The sequence below is a fragment of the Magnolia sinica genome, chromosome 1 (assembly GCF_029962835.1).
Source record: "Magnolia sinica isolate HGM2019 chromosome 1, MsV1, whole genome shotgun sequence".
Taxonomy (NCBI): Eukaryota; Viridiplantae; Streptophyta; class Magnoliopsida; order Magnoliales; family Magnoliaceae; genus Magnolia; species Magnolia sinica.
Genome location: NC_080573.1, coordinates 140,464,614 through 140,485,870, shown reverse-complemented (window position 1 = coordinate 140,485,870; position 21,257 = coordinate 140,464,614). Strand labels below are relative to the sequence as shown.

The 21,257-nt window shown below is 37.8% G+C and overlaps 1 pseudogene; it reads left to right on the top strand.

Moving 5' to 3' along the window:
• The window catches only part of LOC131221276 (carotenoid 9,10(9',10')-cleavage dioxygenase-like), a 33,039-nt pseudogene extending 13,402 nt beyond the window's left edge, over positions 1–19,637 (top strand).
• The last annotated feature ends 1,620 nt before the right edge of the window (positions 19,638–21,257 follow it).

Below are 21,257 nucleotides of genomic sequence, written 5' to 3'. Positions count from 1 at the left end.
GTCCTAGATCTTCTGAAAGAAACTGATAACCTTGGAGCAAAGCCAACAAATACTCCAATCGAATAAAATCATAGATTGAATGATGAGGATGGTCAACAATTAGTTAATGCAAGATGGTTTCAGAGGTTAATAGGCCGACTAATTTGCTTGTCTCTTATTTGGCTAGATATTGCTTATGCAAAGCAATGAGTGTTATTAGTCAGTTCATGCATAATACAAGGACAACACACAGAGTCAGCTCATCGGATTCTTAGATATCTGAAATCATCTCCTGAAAGAGGAATTTTGTTTGCTAGACATGTCACCTAAGGGTTGAAGCCTAACTAATGCAGATTGGGCCAATTCAATTATTGAGAGACGATTGACTTTTGGGTATTGCTCCTTAATTGGGGGGGATCTTAGTCACTTGGAGGAGTAAAAAATAGTCCGTTGTGGCAAGATCTAGTGCAAAAGTTGAATTTAAATCCATGGCTCATGGTGTATGTGAGCCATTATGGCTTCGATCTATATTATCACAGTTTGGATACAATACTGCAGGACCAATGTGGCTATATTGTGACAATAAGGCTGCCATAAGTATTGCTTACAATCCTGTCTAGTATGATTGCACTAGGCATATTGAGTTGGACAGGCATTTCATAAAGGAGAAGCTGCAGGCTGGACTAATTTGTACTCCTTACATTTCTACAGAACTTCAATTGGCAAACATTCTTACTAAAGGAGTTGCAAAGCTAGATTGCTCGAAACTTTAAGCAAGTTGGGCATGATAGAAATTTTTGCACCAACTTGATGGGGAGTGTTGAGCTATAAGGGTATTTTGGGTGTATTTGTTTAAGTCAGTATGTGACTATGTGTACATGTGTGTGAGGTTATTTATGTCATTTTCTTATGAGAAGACATTTCTAATAAAATAAGGGGGAGACGTGAGAGAGTATTCACATTTTTTCAATTTCCCCATTCTCTTCATTTTCTTCTTCTTCTTATCTTTTCATTCATTTTTTCCACGTTTTAAATCTTTCATCTTGGATTTTGTCTCATCTGCGATCCAAGGTAGGGCCACTTATCAAACAGTGCAGATGAGGCCCACCTATCTTAATCCAAGAGACGTTGGCTGTGTGGTAAGATGGCGTTAGTGCACCGAACTGGTTCATTATGTATTTTCTTTGGTGTATGTGTATGTCAACCAGTTGGACTGTAGACATGTGTACACATATGCATGTAAATGCGCACACACAAATATCTCTATGCATTGATTCTGTACAAACTTTTATATGCGATATGTGCAATGCACACATGCATGCCAATTAGCTTGGCCTTGTCAAATTTAGTTTCCTTGTCCACTGGGACTGTTCGAACTTCAAATACTATATTTAATACTCTGCTCTACAGTTAACTCCATCTGCGAGCGGAATTGTCATTTTGAACCTTGAATTACTGTAGCAATTTATTTATAGCCATTGGAGGGATTTGGGCTATGTTTTGATGCAAAGCTGAATTGAATTGCAGAAATTCTGTTCAATTGGGTGGAGGAAAAGAAACTGTAACGAAGTTCCCTATCATTCTTTATGAGCTAGTCTCAAATTGCAACCACACTTTCAATTCCAACCTGAAAGTAATGTAATCACAATTTGTAGCTGAGTTGCTCGTGTGAATGCTAAGGAAGGCAATTGCTATTTGCTCATTTTCACTATATTGAATCAATTTTTTGCTATTCAATTCATAAGGCATCCAAACACTGTCTTAACTATGAGACAATAGCAGTGTTCATGTATCATGTTTTCGAATGCAGTTCCCTAAGCCTACAGTTGTGCTGGTTTCTCTGTCAATTTATGTGCAGGTTTGATGGAGACGGGTGCGTGTTTCTCTTCTTTCTCACAGAACTGTAAATGCAATGGTTGTTTGATACATTTCGCACCACAAAGATGATTTTTGGCGGCCTAGTTTGATATTTATCATTTTCTGCATCAATTTGCATGATCAATTAAGAGTTTTTGCTTGATTTTCATTATCATGAAACTCACACCCTAGAGTTCCAACTGTATATTCTCTTTAAAAATATTCCACTGTTACATATAATTACTTGACACTGGCCTTGTTGGGTGTTAAGTGCCTACTGGTGGAGATTAATTTAGCTTCGAGAATTTATTACTGTGTGGGTCTTTTTCAGATTTTTAATTAATTAATTAGTTATTATTATTTTTTAATTTTAAACAGTTGAAGGGCAACTTCTTTGTTGGTGAAGGTGTTAAATAGGTCAATAGATTACATCAGATATTTGAATCAGCAAGTGTTGCCAAGGTAAGTAATATTTACACCCCCTTTTCCTTGCCCTTGTCTAAGAACTTGCCATGAATATCTTTTTAAGTGATGATATGCTCATGTGAGTTGGAGACAATCCAAAGGCTGGTAGTATTACTTGAAAATTTGAGTATTTCCTTGATTAAGTTCTTTTGTTGCAAGGTGTAAACAAAAGAAAAACAATAAGATGACTTAAGGCCATCTGGATAGATGGAGTCATTACGCTCGCTCAATACTTATACAATGTGGGACTAAATTCCCAGAGCAATAACAGACATAAGCACAATAATGATATTTAGTTATATATTGATTTCTTATTCTCCACACCCCCCAAACTCAACATTGTACGATTTTTGGTCTTGTAACTATAGCTTGAGCCTTTGCTTTCAATATATGTGACTCTTTTTTGGGAAAACAAAACACAATAATGTTATTTACTTAAATATTGAGTTCATGTTCTCAACACCCCCAAATTCATCTTGGTAGGATTTTAGATCTTGAAACTATAGCTTGTTGCTTTCAATGTATTTGATTCTTTTCCAGAAACAATGATCCATGACAGAGCTTAAGAACCATGCTGCTATCAGAATGTCACCCATATGCAAAATCCTCTTAGACCCAATGAGTAAGAGGTGGCAATGACATATGAAGACCTGGGTGCAACAGTGTACAACAAATGGGTGAAGTACACTGCATATCATAATGGATGATTGAGGCACTGTAATCTTAGAAAAGATCCACGAATAAAGTTCCAATTTGTTCAAAATACTGCGTGTCAGTTATGTCATGATGAGCAGCCTGATAACATAATCTCCCAGGTTGAGCATCCCATCCGGTGCGGGGTGGAGCTCCTCACGGGAACATACTGGGCAAGGGTGGAGGAAAACTCACACTCACACCATAAATAGGCTGGGCTTGCCCCCTGTGGGAGAATATATTAACAGAAGCATATTTGCTGCTCCCAGGGTTTGAACACTTAACCTTCTGCTCTGATACCATGTCAAACAACCACTTTCTCTAAAAGCTCGAGCCGATAGAGGATGGTGTATCAATGTATATCAAGGGACCTTAATAGACACATAATTGAATTGGGTGATGTTGGGCCCGCCATATTGTTGAAGGTTTCACAGGTGCTGTGTAGAATGGGTTGTACTAAGAATGGCCAGCATGCCAAGGAAACTCAAACATAACCAAACCAAATTGTTTTTTTTTTTTTAAAAAAAAAAATTATTTTATTCAAAAACTCTGATGTGGAAAGATCCAATAGAGTGGCAATGCATAGAGCATGCATTTGAAGAAATCATAATGAGACAAACAAGACTCAACATACAAAATCAAACGTGATCAAACCTACTCTGGTAGCATGTATAGAAAACTAAAACAAGAAGCGAAATGACTATTTGTCTTAGAGGAGAGTTGGGGCAGTTTTGCCATATAGTGCTTCCAAGTGCACATGGTGCTATGTGGTACTGGCTTAGATGTTAGACTAGATGACTTTAGCCCTTGTGGGTAAATAGGGGAATCCAACCAATGTGGGATTGAACTCATGAAACAATAACATAACAAACATAAACACAATAACGACAGTAAAATATTTGTAATTCTCAACACAAGGTAAATGACTGGCCAGCGTTAATATCAGTTTATCACATTCTTTATATTAAGCCTAAAAAAGTCTTCGTTCTTTTCTTTTTGTTTATTTTAATCTGATGGCTAAGATCCAGGTTCATAATTGTATGAGTATGATTGAAACTTCTCCAAGAATTTTCTTCTAGGGGCTGTTTGGATGAGAGAAAATGGAGGTAAATGGTTTTCGAGGTGTGTTTGGATGGAAGTAACTGCATGGAAATGAAATGAAATGGGAGCACATGGGCATGTAAATGGAGGATTTGGAAGTAAATGGGGTGAAATGCCTTTTGAGCTCCCTTCAAGAGTCACATGGGTAAACAAAGGTGGCGCTATGCACATGTCTGCCATACACATGGGATGCTAATGATACTCTGAAACAATTCAATTACTAGCTACATCACTAAAATCACACCAATAGAATGATCCAAACTGTCGAAAGGTTGCCATCTAAATGGCTGGTTAAAAAGCGTTGGCAAGTTGCTTGTTTGTGATCCTTATGTTTGTGGCCCACTCGAGGCTCAAAATTTTCTTATTTTTGGCTAAAGTATATATATCAATGGGCTTATTACAATCATTCTATTAAATATCACATATGTACACCAATTTGAGATAATATAGCTGATTTGGGATATCACATATGTTCCTAAGAACATGTTGAAAAATTCCAATGCATTCCAATTCCTCCCATTTGCTCCCATCCAAACAGAATATTTGGATTTCAAATACATTTCATTTACTCCCTTCCAAACACAACTGAGTAAGCCATTTACTCTCAATTTATTTACCTTTAATTCCATTTCCCATTTACCTCCATTTACGAGCTCCCAAACGAGCCCCTAGTGGATGATAAGGATCTGAGGTCAATTAGAAAGATTTGCATTCTTGTGCGCTTTTTGTTTCAACCAGATTATGTCGAATGATTTTCTTCTCTTCTTATGGCTTGTATTATCTATTTATCTTCTTGCATCCTTCATTCCTTTTTACTTTTTGAATCATGTGATCATAAGTAGCATAATAACTAAAAATGTTGATGATATCCTTATAATGTTACAGAATGATTCTTGGGATGCATATCAAAGATGGAAGAGGTACCTATGTTTCACGTTATGTAAAGACTTCACGCCTTAAGCAAGAAGAATACTTTGGAGGGGCAAAATTTATGAAGGTACACTAGTCACATATTGCTCCCTTTCTCTTCCCTATTTCAGCTGTTTTGCTGCTTATGATAGTGGGAAATCATGATTTAGCACCATCAGAATACTAGAAGGAATTCTTAAGTTCTGGACTCAATCCACCTGGGATTAATATATCTTGACTAACTGTGACTAAGTGAAGAATGCTTTGAACTTGCATAATCACAGTAATTTTTTTTTTCCCCCCCTGTAGATTGGTGACCTTAAGGGATTGTTTGGGCTTTTTATGGTTAACATGAAAACTCTTCGAGCAAAACTGAAAGTTCTGGATGTCTCATATGGAACAGGGACAGGTAAGCCTGTTAATTGTGCCCATAATGATAGTTTATCACTTGTTTTCTCTTTCACTGCAGCATCCTAGAATAATTGTTACATACCTACTAAAGTTTCAAAAGCATTCTTCCATCCATCCATAATCTTCTTTCAAACTTACGCATGATGCATGCTGGAAATGAACTGATTGTTATAACCCTATGCCAGGTAATACAGCCCTCATATATCATCATGGTAAACTTTTGGCACTCTCAGAAGCTGATAAGCCTTGTAAGTCTTCTTGTTGTTCACCCTATTGTTATTTCTAGAGTGCTTCTGGTTTTCTTTCTTTCCTTCTTCTTCTCCTTTTTTTTTTTTTTTGAAAAATTACCAAGATATTATTGAAATAGCCGAGATGTTGCAAAAAATTACAAAGCTACATCTGATTCCAAAAAAGAAGAAGAAAGTTTACAATCTTCTAGGGACTTAATACTAGTGATCCACTCCGTCACCAGGAGTTTATGCTTAGAAGACATCTTCCCTGCTGTGGTTGACTCATTATGGAAGCATCTCCCGTTCTTTCCCCCCCAAATCACCCACATCACGGCCAATAGAACCAATCTCCACACCACTGCAAGGTTCTTCTCTTGTTGGCAAACAATGGCGAAGGCGCTCTAGAAGCCTGACAAACTCCTCAACTTCCTCATCCTTAGGTTTCTTTGACAAGGAGGGGACCAAACCACTTCATTCCCGACTAAGGGGTCGTTTGGACACTAGTAAAATCCATAAGTTGTAAAAGGATTACAGGTAATTAGATTGTGGGAGCTGTTTGGATACCTGCATTTGCTTGTAAAGGCTTTATAGGATGTAAACACATTAAAACTTTTAGTTATAATATGAAATCTGGCAAAAAACCATGTTTAAAGTCTTTATAGATAAAAGGACATTATACATAGTAAAACACCATGGTTGACACACACTCGTGATATATGGGGCCCGTAGTGGTGTATGGTAGTTCCAATTTGTCCATCATGTGCTTTCCTTAATGCTCTCCTATGGTCCCCACCCTAAAAAAAATAGCCTGATTAATCATCAGATGGACCACATGAGAGGGAAGGATGGGACGTCCACCATTAAAATCTTCCAGATTGCATTTAGGGCCCACTATGATGGGTTGAGGACACCCAATGCATGCATGCATGCATGCTTTGATACTCTCCTAAGGCAAAGAAGAAGAAGAAGAAGAAGAAGAAGAAGTCGTTTTTATGTACTTTGTAGATTTTGGTGGGATTTACTGCCCCAAAGCTCTATGTGGTGTGACCAATGTCTGAGTCAACTTGTGCGGCATGAGACTCAGACCCACTCTCAACTCTCTTTTCTCCGGATTTTAGGAATTTGAAAGGGCTTGCCCTAATGGGAAGAGGCCTTTTATAGATCCAGGGCCCCCGTCCAGGTGCTTCGATAACTAATTAAGAGATTAGTTATAGGTTTAGATAATAATCCGAGCGAACTCGGATAAAACTCTCTGATCGCATCTAAATATGATTGCATGACTTCGATCAGTATACCAGGATTGATTTCTGATGGAATGGGCCACCCCTTGGACGTCTTTGATCAAACAATCGAGTCCGAACATAAACAGTGGGTGATGATGCTTATTGCAGAAGATGATCGATTAATCAATGGTGAATCTTGGTCGGGCCCATTATCTTCTGATCGGGTGGTTGTAAATGGGCCAGATTAACCAGAGGGACCTTGTTGGGCTGACATTTGGGTAGACAGCCCCATTTTCTTGATGGGTTCAAATCTACCTCGCCACACACAACTTCTTGCCCTAGCTAAAGCCTCCCCGAAGGAAACCCTAACGCAATAAGAGAGAAGCTTCTAGGCTACCTCTCAGAATTTATTTGGACATCTAGGATTGATTGGAAGAGCCCACGGACGGCTCTGATCTCTCCCAGGGCCACCATTCTCTTAACAGAAATGATTCTGCTGCTTCCCTTGCGTAGCTGGGAAAACCCCAGTTTGGAGGGCTGCAATTCAACGAAACGAAGTCTGAGATTTGTAGGATCCTTCCCCACATGGATCACCAGTGAAGTAGCTAGAAAACGGAATCCTGTTTTCAGGAAAACAGCCACACTCACTGTGCTTGCACCCAAGATTGTGTGCATGCACGTGTGCATTTTATCAAGTTTTGGTCAGAAACTCCATCTCTACAAGATGGACAGTTCAGATCACTTATATAGGTGCTGATGGTGGGCCCTATTTCCAACGAATGGACATGGTCTGTTGCTGGCGGGAAAACGGAAAGAAAGAAGAAGATTTTCTTCCTTTGGCATCGGGTCAAACCCAGTTTGACCCCCTGGTCGGGTTCAACGGATTGCGGTTGCACGCCTGCTAGTGCACACATTGATTGACTTAGTGGTGGATTCATGGTTCAAATCCGAAATCTGGCCTCATCATCTGTTTGATCCGGTCAATCTACACCACAGGTCCACAATTGAACAGAATTCAATGACTAAGTGGGCCACACTTAGTGAAAATTGAGTTTTATTGTTGATTCCCATCAATCCGATGGTTAGATCATTTCTAAATTCGATCATCAATGGTTCTTAGGGTTCCTAGAGGTATCTAAATGAAATATAATTGCTGATTTACTGGTTAATTAATTAAATTGTGTGATTTTGAAGCTGATTGTCCATTGGGGTGTTATGGATCCGATGAACGGTGGATCTGACGAATTGGGTCCCGGAATTTATGATGGATGGTTAATTTTGTCTATCAAAGAGTCCTATGAAGTTTGTCGGAACCAGAATTCCAGAAACAGGGTCTTGTCTACAAATTTTTAAGTTTTTCGAGTTTTAACTCATGGGTTATTTCCTTTTATGTTTTTTTTTTTTCCTTCTTTTTTCTTTTCTTTTTAAGAAGTACAAAAACTCTGTATAAGTGTTTCCTTTTATCTTGATTTTGGAAGTATTATCCACTGAAGAAGCTGTTCTATCCTTATTCATAACTCATAAGAATCCATTTTTGGATATTATCATTGTTTCTTACTTGGGTAGAACAAGGTAAACATAGCCACTCCTTGTAGTTCTGCATTACTGTACACATAATTATCATTTCAGTCTGTTGAATGTCATGCATGAGCTTATTGAAATCTAGTGGCAATTTAATTCTGTGAAAAAAGATGTCTATTTACTGATTACATCAAACATTTCACCCCTGCAACGCTACCATACAAAGAATAAATCATAAGTTTCCCTATTGCATTCTGCAGATATCCTTAGAGTTCTGGAAGATGGTGATCTGCAAACACTCGGGATGTTGGATTATGACAAGAGATTGTCTCATTCTTTCACTGCTCACCCAAAAGTCGACCCTTTTACTGGTAAAACCCACTGTAGGGAACAAATTTGTTTCTTAAACAGTACTGTGGAAAAAAAAAAAAAAACACTCACACGTAATAATTTTGGATGCAGATGAGATGTTTACCTTTGGTTATTCACTTAATCTACCGTATGTCACTTATTGAGTAATTACTAAGGATGGCATCATGCTTGATCGAGTACCAATAACAATATCAGAACCTGTCATGATGCATGACTTTGCCATCACTGAAAACTACGCACTCTTCATGGATCTGCCTCTGTACTTCCGACCAAAGGTACTATAACCAGTCTATGATTTTATTACGAAAGTTTCCTCAAACTACTGAATCTCGATTGGAATATCGCTTTTGAGTTACACGAATGAGAAGACTCATCATTAAAAATAGCAAACTTCCAAAAACGTTCAAAGGCCAAATTTTTTGGGTGAGAAGCTTTCAGTGAATGGTTTTTCACTAGATTTTCTTTTTACTATAACATTAGTAATTGTTTTTGCAAGAGCATGGAGCAGCTCACTGTTGCAAGAAGCGGTTAGTTATCATATCAGTGATGGTTTTTAGTGGTGCATATAGCATTCTTTCATTTAGTTCATTGAGTAATGGGAAATTTAGTTTATTTGTGTAAATCCATGTCATAGAAGTTATCTGTGTGGATGAAATTGGCCAAAGCACCCCCTTTTTTTGGTCATGGTACCGAACGAGGCTTGATCACCTACCCTACTGGAACTTATGTAGCCCTGTTTATTCTGCAAAAGAGATTGTGCAGAGCTCATTCAGGAGTCTTTGATGATTTTCACAGAATCAACCACTTTCTGACTAGATTGTTATTACATATACACGCCTTTTATTAATGTTTGGAGCAATCAATAGTTGAGAAGCTAGTTCCATTACATTATCTAGAATTCTTTGTGATGCTTTACTCCTATTTACAGGAAATGGTGAAGGGTGGGAAGCTAATCTTCTCATTTGATGCAACAAAGAAAGCTCGCTTTGGTGTAATCCCACGATATGCAAAAGATGAGCTTCAAATCAGATGGTTTGAGCTTCCAAATTGCTTTATCTTCCATAATGGTGAGCTTTTCTTTCTTTTCCTGTAACAGGACAACAACAATGTCCCAGGAAACATTTCTATCTTACTATGCTTGATGTGCATTTAGCTTAATAATCATATATGTTCTGTCAATCAGGGTTAATTGGCCTAGGCACTGAGGGGTCCCACATGTTTGCTTTTATTGCTAGTCCTTTGTAGCATGCTCTCATTCTTCAATCTTGTTCATTAGTGGGGAGAGTTTGTTTTGTTTTGGTTTTTTTTTTTTGTTTTTTGTTTTTTTGTTTTCACTCGGTTACCTTTGGCATCTTTTTGTATCTTGCCACAGTCAAGATCTGTTTGTCATCTATCAGTGATTTGAATTTAACACTTTAATTGACTTATTTTATTGGCTGGCTTGCATTACCTCGACACATGTTTTTATTGGTTATGCTTAAATTATTGATGATTGCAAGAAACAAAAGAATTTCTTTTATTGGAAACAAGATGGATGCATATGTGCATATATGAATGTTATCTTAGAGAAATAACATTCCCTGACACGGACGGAGGAGAAGATATAAAGAATGTTGATGTAATAGTATTTAGTTCCTAGTGCTCGTAAAATTCTTCTTGGTGGGTCAGTCAAACTGAATTCACTTAGCCATAGTCAATGCTGTTTTTTTACGAAGTTTGTCAGTCATTTTGGTTTGGTGATTTTCCATTCTATTCTGTATGCCTACTAATTTCACATGCACAATTAAGGTCACAAAAAGAAGGTTAATTGGTTCATTGTTTTGATATTATCCTTCGAGTTCAGGTTGCTAGACTGCCAATGCCTTTTGGACTACAAAGCGAGCCACAAGAACAGAACACACAGTTCTGTTGGGGTTTCTGATTCTAAATATTTCTTGCGCATTCTGCTTATGAAATATTAATCTCAACTCTTCTGTGGCATGAACAAACCTCGTCAAGATTTGAACCCACACACTTCAATGTTCGGTCTGGTGCAGAACAACCATGTAGATCCATGTAGGATACTGCATATGCTGATGAATCCCATGGCATTCAATGTCAGGTTACATGGATGCATATATTGTTCTCTCGACTTGAATAGTTTTATTTTATTTTATTTTTAAATTCTCCAACACCTGATGCTGGATATAACATTTTGCTCGCTGGTGAGAGTTTTTGGAATGGTCAATCAAGTCATTGAGAACCATCCATTGACATCTAGCATTTAGCTTGCATCACCAAATGACTCCTTAATGCATCCTCAGTCAAAATACCATGGCATACTCATGGTTTTGCCACTTCACAGGGCGAACTGTTGATTATTTTCAGTTACTATGGAACTGGTATCAATTTCTTCAACATGTGTTTGTTATTTCATGAAATAGGAAAATACTTGGTGTTCTTTGGGTGTCTTTTCTAATATTTTCAGTTGCTTTCTTTTACTAGCTAATGCTTGGGAGGAGGAGATGAAATTGTTTTGATCACTTGTCGACTTGAGAATCCTGATCTGGACATGGTCAGCGGAACTGTGAAAGAGAAGCTTGAAAACTTCAAAAATGAGTTGTATGCAATTCTGACCATTGGTTAATTATTGTTGACGACATTGTTCACCGGTGTTTCTAACTTTTCTTTGTTTTCTTTTGTGCCAGATATGAAATGCGATTCAACATGAAAACTGGTGTTGCTACACAAAAGCAGCTATCAGTATCAACTGTAGATTTTCCTCGGATTAATGAGAATTACACTGGCAGGTATGCCTTTATTCCTTAACCTTTCAATGTAGGCAATGTGGTAGAACTTGGATTTTGAAACCATTTGAAGGGGATAATGATAAAACTCACTTCTTATTTCTAGCAGACAGTATTGCAAAAGAAGCTTGATACACAAGGACCCGTTAACTTCAATTTCTATAGTTTGTAGTTCCACTTGTCTTCTAGATTGTCAAGCAGTCCTGCAATTGTTTATTACATTCTTTTATCACTACCATTGCTAATAATAAGAAATTCATGAAGTCATCCTTTCAATGGGGTAATTCATTTGTTTTCACATGATGTGGCCAAGGTTTTGGATTTGAATGCTTATTATAATGTACATTTCACATTAAATACCAAAACATCTCTCAATTGGGAAGTTCATTTCGTGTTTCTAGAAGTACCCAACAATTGGTATCTTTTGCAGTGACTTCTTTTCTGTTGGGAGTGGTTTGTCAATTAGTGCACCATTTTGATACGGTAGTATCTTTTCTTTTCTTTTTCATCGATAAGATACACTATCAAGATGCTGGTGTATTGTAGCCATTTTAGAATGTTTCAAAAGAATCCTTTTAAAAAAAAATTAAAAAAATCAATGGTGTCCTTGTTATCCTTTGGGTGTTCACAACTTTGTTGAAGACTCAAGTTATTTATTATCTTTCATAAATTCAGGAAACAACGGTTTGTCTATGGAACCATTGACAACATTACAAAGGTCAAAGGCATCATCAAGTTTGATTTGCATGCGGAACCAGAGGTTGGGAAATCAAAGCTTGAAGTTGGAGGAAACATTCTAGGCATCTTTGAGTTGGGAGCTGGAAGATTTGGTTCAGAGGCGATATTTGTTCCTCGTAAGCTTGGTATCACTTTAGAAGATGACGATGGCTACTCGATATTTTTCGTACATGATGAGAACACTGGGTAACTATTACTTCTTCCTCTCACCATCACCACTGGAAAATTTATTGTCACGTCATCTTCGTCGTAGTCATTATCATCATCATTACTAATTCTATAGATGTTTGTCATAAATTAGGGGCAATTATCACCAGTGTTTGAAGTATCGGGGATATGGCAACAATATCGATATCATCGATAACACCGGAAATGCGGGAAAACTGGGAAAATGGTAGAGTTTTCAGTGAAACTTCAAGAGATGCTAAAATACACATATTTGCATATTTAGGAATAAAAAATTTGCAAAAAGAACGTATACACAATAAGTTTTCATTTAATGGGGGCTTAAAAGCATGTGTTGTTGTAAGAAACAATCTAACCATCCTAACGATCCCATCTAACCATCCAATCATCCATCCAACCTTTCATCAATATTGCAGAATATCAACAACTCATAATATTTTGCCAAGAAATCATCAACAATTGGAAACAAAATGAAAGATTATGGTCTTGATATCAAGTATATTGCGATAATGATAATATTGAGATATTATCAATATTACCAACGATAAATTGAAAACTGCATACAACAATGTGCTCATAAAAAAATTTGAAATATATATTTTTTTTATAAACAAACTTTCGGTAATATCTCTACATTGGTGCTATTATTGAAATATCGCCGATACACTTGTGATACAAGCGTCATTACACAATAAAAAATATTGGTGATATCAATGCATTGGCAATACAAGCGATGCTTGGAATTTACACAATTGAAAATACTGGCAATATCGATATGTTGGCGATACTTAGCGATACATTGCTGATGTATGGAATTTCGAATACTACCGGTGTTATCGGTATTGCTACCAGTGTTATCGTTATCGCCGAGCTAGAGATAATGATAATATCAGAGATATTTTGATAATATCGAAGATAATTCAAACAATGGTTATCACAACATGCGAACATAATGATGTTTCCAACATTTTGATCACATCATTGGGTATGATTGATGACTTGGGGTATGTGCCTCACCTGGATTGTAATGCACATTGTTGGAATTTTGGGCATATGATGGCAGACTTGGTAGTGACAATTATGCAAATCACAGTCAGGAAAGACATTAATACATGTCTTCATCATCATGGTCAAAGCCTTGTCCCAGTTATTTGGGCTTTCCTTTACAAATTCTATTTCACTAGTAAATCCTAACGCTCTATCCTCGGTAAGTTATCTTCATTTTGCTTCACTCCACCTCTATCGAAGTCATTTTGGGTTGTCCTGTCATCCTCTTTCCTGATCCTTCAACCCTAATCCTCACCAACCACCACTATTGGAGCTCTCTCCACTCTTCATTGCACATGACCGAACAATCTCAATATGCTCCCCATTTGATCTCCTATTATGACTACTACTTAGCTACTTCAGATATCTTCATTCTTAATTCTATCCTTCGTATTGCCACACAGGCATCTCCTCATCTTCATCTTTGTAACACTCAAAACTCTAATTATACTGTTTTGTAATTGCCCAATACTTTGTCCCATATAGATGGTTGAATAGTTATCATTATAAAATTTCCCTTAAGTTTCATGTATCACATATTACTCCAGAAGCACCTCTCCACGGCTTTAATTATGTTGGAATCATTCTCCTCAATCTCCCCATCATTTTGAAAAGTAGAGCCAAGGTAAAGAAACACATTTGTTTGAGGAATCTTCTGACCATCAATTTTAGCCTTGCCTCTATAAAGGTTCTCAATAAAGTTGCATTTCAAGTATTCTTTTCTTGGTTTTGCTAATTTTTAATCCTACACTGGAGCCTTCCCAAAAACCTCCAATTTAGCATTTGTTGCCTCCGTATACTTGTGGACTAGTGCCATATCATCCACAAGCATACACCACGGGGCCTCATCCAAGGAACTAGCGGTTAATTCATCCATAACAAGTGAAAAGGACTTATTGCTAACCCTAATAAAGGCCCACTGCTACTGGGAACTCATCAGTATCACTCCAAGCTGTTCTTACATATAAAAACACCCTTGTACACATCTTTGTAGAAAATTTGATACATGACAATTAACCACTTGCTCTAAAAGTTCAAACTGATAGAGCATGATGAATTAATCCCTTTATCTCATAACCCAGGCCCCACATCCCATGGGTTAGGACCTTGGTTGAACCCCCCTCGTGGGCCCCACATCACATGGGTACCGCCTCACACGGGCCACCTTCCTCACACGGGCCGCCCACCCCAAGTGTGCCCTTGCATCCCACAGGCATCCCCACTCAAGCCCGGTGTGAAAATGCCCTTGCATTAAAATTACAAAAATACATGGTGGCTTGCCGTAATTTTTCAAAACCAGGATCTTTGTGACGTTTCAATAGGTGGCTATTTTCCCTGAAACTAGCTGTTAAAGGCACCAGGCATCATCTAATAATTACGTATATACATGGTGTACTAATAAATCATTTAATAGTTCTGTATATTCTTACACATACATACAAATACAATATGCATTTAGATTTGTATGCTTATCTGCATATGTGCATGCATATTTGCACATATATACATAGAATGATGAATTATAGGATCCTTAACTTGAGGCCTTTTACAATATTCTTTGGCTCTATGCTAATCGGTGTTGCCCATGGCTTAGTAACCTAAACCATTGAATATTGTATCACACAGTTGGACAATGGCAAAAAATTTAGTACGACAATTCTAACCTTTTCTTTTTGGCCTAAGAATTGATGATTAAGGAAAACATAACAATGATCTACGTTCAACGGAAAGAGCCCCAAGATTCGTGGCTAAGATATCCACAGTGGGATGCATTGGTAGGAGTATCCCTGATATTATCCCTATCTCTAGCTCGACGATACTGATGACACTGCTAGCAATACCGATAACACCAGTAATCTCAGAAATTCCACATATTGGCGTTGTATCATTAAGCATCACCAATGTATTGATATTGCCAATGTTTTTTACTATGTAAATTCTAGGTGTCGCTTATATCACCATTATATTGGCGATATTTCGATAGTATCGTTCATGTATCGATATTGCCAAATTTCTGTTTATTAAAAAACTTAGCATTTCAATTTTTTTAATGGGTGCGTGATTATATGTAGTGTTCAAATTGTTGATGATAATCAATGTTTTAAATATTAACGATATCAGCTGATATATCCTACGATATATCTTGTATCCCACTTGTGCGATACAAAATGCACTGGTAGTGTCGATATATCCCACATGTTTGATTCAGTGTTTATGATCTTTTTTTTTTTCATTGAAATTATGTTAAATTAGTGTCAAATGGTTACAAATCCATTGGTTCTTCATGTTTTGCACAGAAAAAATAAAAATAAAAAAATCATGGAATTGGAGCTTTGATTTCGATATACATTGGTTCTTCTTGTTCTCCGTGTTTTTTTTTTTTTTTTTTTTTGAAATTTTCCTTCAACCAGCTGTCAGTTGACACTAATTTCGAAGTATTTAGGAGTATTTGATAAAATGATTATCACATACACTATAATTTCGAAATTTGAATATAGGTGGTCAGATTTGGGAAAAATTGGGGAAATTTCAAAATATCCCTAATTTCTCCCAAATTACTTGCAATGTTGCACTCTAAACATGAAATCAAGCATGTGTGAGGGCTGATCTACTGATTTTTTAAGTCCTTGTCAATTTTCAAAAAATAAAAATCATTTTTAATTAAAAATTAATAAAAAGTCATTAAAATATTATTTTTCTTTTCGAAATTTCCCTTCAACCAGCTGTCAATTGAGACTAATTTCGAAGTATTTAGCAGTGTTTGATGAAATGATCATCACATAAACTCTTAAATGTTATGTATTCAATTTGAATATAGTTACTTTAGTTCAGTTAGACAACGCACAACTTAAGACCCTATATAGAGGAAACCTAGTAGGGGCACTTCTTTCTCGTGATGTTATCATTTAAAAGTGTGTATTAAGGTCTTTTTCAAACAAGGCTTAAAGTTTTATTGAAAAATTAAACCATTTTCCCAATGTTTCCCAATGTTTCCCAAAAAGTGCGATAAATTACCCGATACAAACGATATATCTCGTGCGATAACTGATATGTATCTGTATCCTACGGATGCGATACATAACGCGATAACGATGTTTCGAACACTGATGATAATATCTATCATATCACAATATTATCGTTATCATATCGAGACCACAATCTTTTGTTTCCTTTCTGATTATCGATGATTTCTTAGCGAAATATTGTGTTGTCGATATTGTGAAATATTGATAGATATTTGGATGGAAAGTTGGATGGATAGATAGGATGGAAGGGATGGTTGGATTGGTTTCTTACGACAACACATGCTTTTAGGCCTCCATTAAATGAAAACTTATTATCTCTGTATTCTTTTTGCAATTTCTTCTTCCTAAATATGCAAATATGTGTATTTTAGTATATCCCGAAGTTTCACTGAAAAAGTCCACCATTTTCCCCATGCTCCCCCGCATTTCTGGTTATCAACAATATTATTGGCAATATCGATATTGTTTCCATATCCCCGACCAGAGAAACTTGTAGCGATACCGATTCTTCGAACACTGGTGGGATGTAATAGACCGATGATCTGGATTACTGAAACAATGGCCCCACCTGTCGGTAATGAAACATGAGTATTGTTGTGCAGAGCCTTGGGTTGATGATCCTCTAATTTCTATGTCAGTATTCATGCGCACATGTATATATGCTGTGTGCATGTAAGTGTAAATGCCCCTAACTACAAAATACTTCTGCATATTCTTTCGTACATTTAGATGTGCATATAAATTTGTTCATGCGTTTGCAGTAATGGTAGTAGTGTCCCCAACTTCATTAGAAATTGCTAATGCAGAAAGGTTTGTGAGTCCCCATTTATTATAGTGTTAAGATTAGGGGTTGGTTATGTGATTTTTATTTTCTTTCCTTTTCCTTTTCCTATTTTTAAACCATAGAAGTTAATTTGTTTCTCCCTAGCCGGCACAAAAATCAAATATAAAAAATTCAAAATGTTTATACCATATGCCCTGCCTTACTATTGCCAAGTGTCAGTTTGATACTAATCATGAGGGTGGTTAGTAGAATTTTGGATGTGGGGATGGTTCTGTGACTGCGAAAAATCAGTTTATCATGGTAAATTTGGAGAAAAGCTATATGCATTGTCTCCTGATAGCTTCCGGATATTTACACAGCATTCAGATGCACATGATAATTGAATTGGAATCATCATCATCATCTAAGCATTGTCCCAACTATTTGGGGCTGGCTGCATGACTCCTATTCTGCGTTCCACTCTATCAAGGACCATATCCTCAATTAAACCATAGGTCATCAGGTCTTTTCTTACCACCTCCACCCACGTCCTTTTGGGCCTTCCCCTTGCCCTTATAGTGATCACACTCCTAACTGGTGCAGTTCTTCGTCTCCTTTGCACATGATGAAACCATCCAAGTCTACCTTCCCTCGTATTATTACATATTGGTGCTACTGCTAAGTTCCCTTGAATGTATTCATTTCTGATTCTATCCTTCCTCACCTTGCCCCTCATCCATCTCAACATCCTCATTTCAGCTACACTTCACCCTATAAACATGTTCCTTAGCTGCCCAACATTCTGTCCCATAAAGCATGGAATTGAATATGAGGGCTATTTCCTTATTATTTTCATTTCCACTGCTCGGTTTAATAACATGGAAATGACAAAGAAGTTTCCTAGTATTCGTAATGAGCAAGTAGCCCTTAGAATTCAGTTGTGTTTTGAAGTTCAGCTTGATTGTCAGGTCATTCTTTTTGGGAGCCAATACCCCTCAATGAGAAGGCCAAGGAAATTACAATTTGTCATTTCCTAGTCCTAGTTGTTAGGCAAATGATATTCGACATTGCATCCAAACATACCCTTAAGATTTGATGAATGATATGTATTGTTGAGTATGCCCGTCTATCATGCATAACATTATAACTTGGATAATGAGCAATGATATCCATTTTCTTCGACAAAAGTATCATCTTTGTTGTAATTGTCTTTGTTTTTCTTTGTAAGGACTAACAAGAGCATGATTCTTGGTTAATTCTCTTCAACTTTTATTACTGTAGGAAATCTGAAGTCAATGTAATTGATGTGAAAACAATGTCAGCTGATCCGGTTGCAGTTGTTGAGCTACCTAATAGAGTTCCATATGGATTCCATGCCTTCTTTGTAACAGAAGTCAGTAACAGGTCCACTATAATCAGCTAATTCTATTGCACAATGATCTCAGTTGCTTGACAAGGGGTTTGCTATTTCTGCATGCCAGTCCCTACACGCCCATATAAATGAAGCCACAAGTGGCAAATACAAGCCATGGATCATTTGAGACCCACCCTTTAGATTTTGGTATCGGATCATCAGGTGGGCCACACATCTAGAGAAAGAATGTACAGTTGTCTCCAACACACCAAAATGACATTCATGGCCCAGCTGATGATTGTACCATCCTTTTTTTGAGCAAGGGACACTACACAGTGGGTCCCACTTTGTTGGCAGCAGTTTGGTGGGCATGCCAAAGCAAGCCTTCCAAATTAGCTAGCCTCTGCTTCTGGGACCACCAACAACAGGAACTCAAATAGTATGATTCGAAGTTGGATGACAAGTGCAGTAGTCGGGGATGGTGTAAAATGTCATCATGCACGGTTTATCTAATTTGGGCATGCTACACATGTTATGGAAAACCCACTTGAGATCTAAATATGATCTGTTTATTTTCCTATTTTCCCATGATTCATCTTGATGTTTGCTTTCATGCCTGCTTCTAGCAGGTATTTTCTACCATTCTTCATCCTCTCTCTCTCTCTCTCTCTCTCTCAAGCTGGATTTTATGTATATTTCGACAGGAGCAACTCCAACAACAGGGAAAGCTTTGATTATTAAAGATACCAAGTTGCAGAAAATACTCTGTTGATGAAGGACGTTGCAGTATATTTCAGGCAAAACCAATTAATAGCATCTTATCTTCTTGTGATATTAAACCGCTCCTCTACGAAAACTCTACATGAAATGTACTAAAGGAAAAGCATTAGATCATCCTCATCAGACAAGGATGAAAACCCAATCAATGCCCCTGATTCACCCAAAGCCAAAATGGAACTCGATGGATCTTCTGTCAGTTCTCATGTTTTGTTCATATCTGTGTATCTTTGTTGGCTATTGTGCTGTTTTTACCATTTAATCATGTATCCGGCATTCCAGTTGGTACACATAAAATTGTGTTATCTCCCACTGTCCGTTGGCATTGTACCTGAATCATAAGCAAATTCCAGATTTGGTTGCTGTGCATGGGATTCCCGCCTGCCATCAATGAACGGTGGGAGATGTTTACCATATGATGTATGTGCACTAGTTGGTACCTGCAATTGTGAATGGCAGCTAGACGTTATAATGTCAATTTGTGACCTTGAGCTTGGCGAAGCCTCTAGGACAGGTCAGCTACTGCACTGGCCAGTGGCCACCACATATGCCAATGTGGAAGGCAGGTGCAATAACCAGTCCTTCCATCAGACGGGTACCATTATTTAGATTCCATATCACAAGAATCAGGCCCGTCCATTTGTCAACTGGCCCACAACTAACTGAACAAATGTATACTTGTGAAAAAAAATCAAACGTAGTTTTCTAACCAGTCCCCTTATTTCTAATATCATGGCACGACCATTGAGTGAACTGCATTTATCTTTTAGAAGTAGAATCTACACGGTGAGGTCCACATGATAGGCACTACTTCTACGAGACAATGGTCTGGATCGCTAAATCATAGGCACCACTACAAACCGAAAACCCAAATAGTATTCATTTCCTGTCTCATACTATCGCATGGATTCCTTCTTACACTACATCCGACGGCAATCCAGGAGTAAACCGTACTACTGATGGCCCGCCAGATGGACGGTCTAGATTGAAGAGAAGTTGCACTACCATGTTTCAGGGGACGCAGGTTGGGTTAGTAGGGGACGTGGATTGGGAACCAGTGGGGCCGGTCCCTCGCTAGGATGGACAAGAGCTCTGAGGGGCCACCGCGATGTACCGGTTTTATCACATCGGTCCAAAAGTGAGGTATATCCAAGGCTCAAGTGGACCACATGGTAGGGGTTAAACAGCTACTAATTAAAACTTTTTTGGGCCATATGAGTTTTGGATTAAGCTGATATTTGTGTTTTCCTTTTATTCAGTTTCATGTGACCTTTCAATGGCAATTAACCATCACGGTGAAACCGAGGAATGTTTCAATGAGGGGTGTTATTATCACCCTGCTTCTCGTGGTGTGGTTCACTTGAGCTTAGTTCTGCCTTACTTTTGGGCTTGTACATTAAAATAATATGGCAAAATAGATGGACGGTGCAGATAAAACCCATGTATCAAGGTGGCCCCTCAGAGCCCAGGTGGGGTAATACCAAATCCGCATCCTTTTTTCAGGTGTTTTGTTTATAAGGAGCATCACGACCCATGATCATGCTCAATCCGTACCGTCCAAATTAGGAGCAGCTAATCATAGTATCGTACTATCAATCTGATTATGGGGCGCCATGTCTCCTTTAGAATGGGGCCCACTATTAGGATGGTTAGAATCAATCATATTGTCCATACTTGCCACGTGTCAGATAAACACACATGTCGTTAAAACTCTGGGGCAAGCTTCGAGTCACGTGAATCCTGGCCCTTGACGCAGTGCAAAGGGTACATTCGTTACTGGGGTCCACATCCACGTGTCGACTTCTTATCTCTCTCTCTT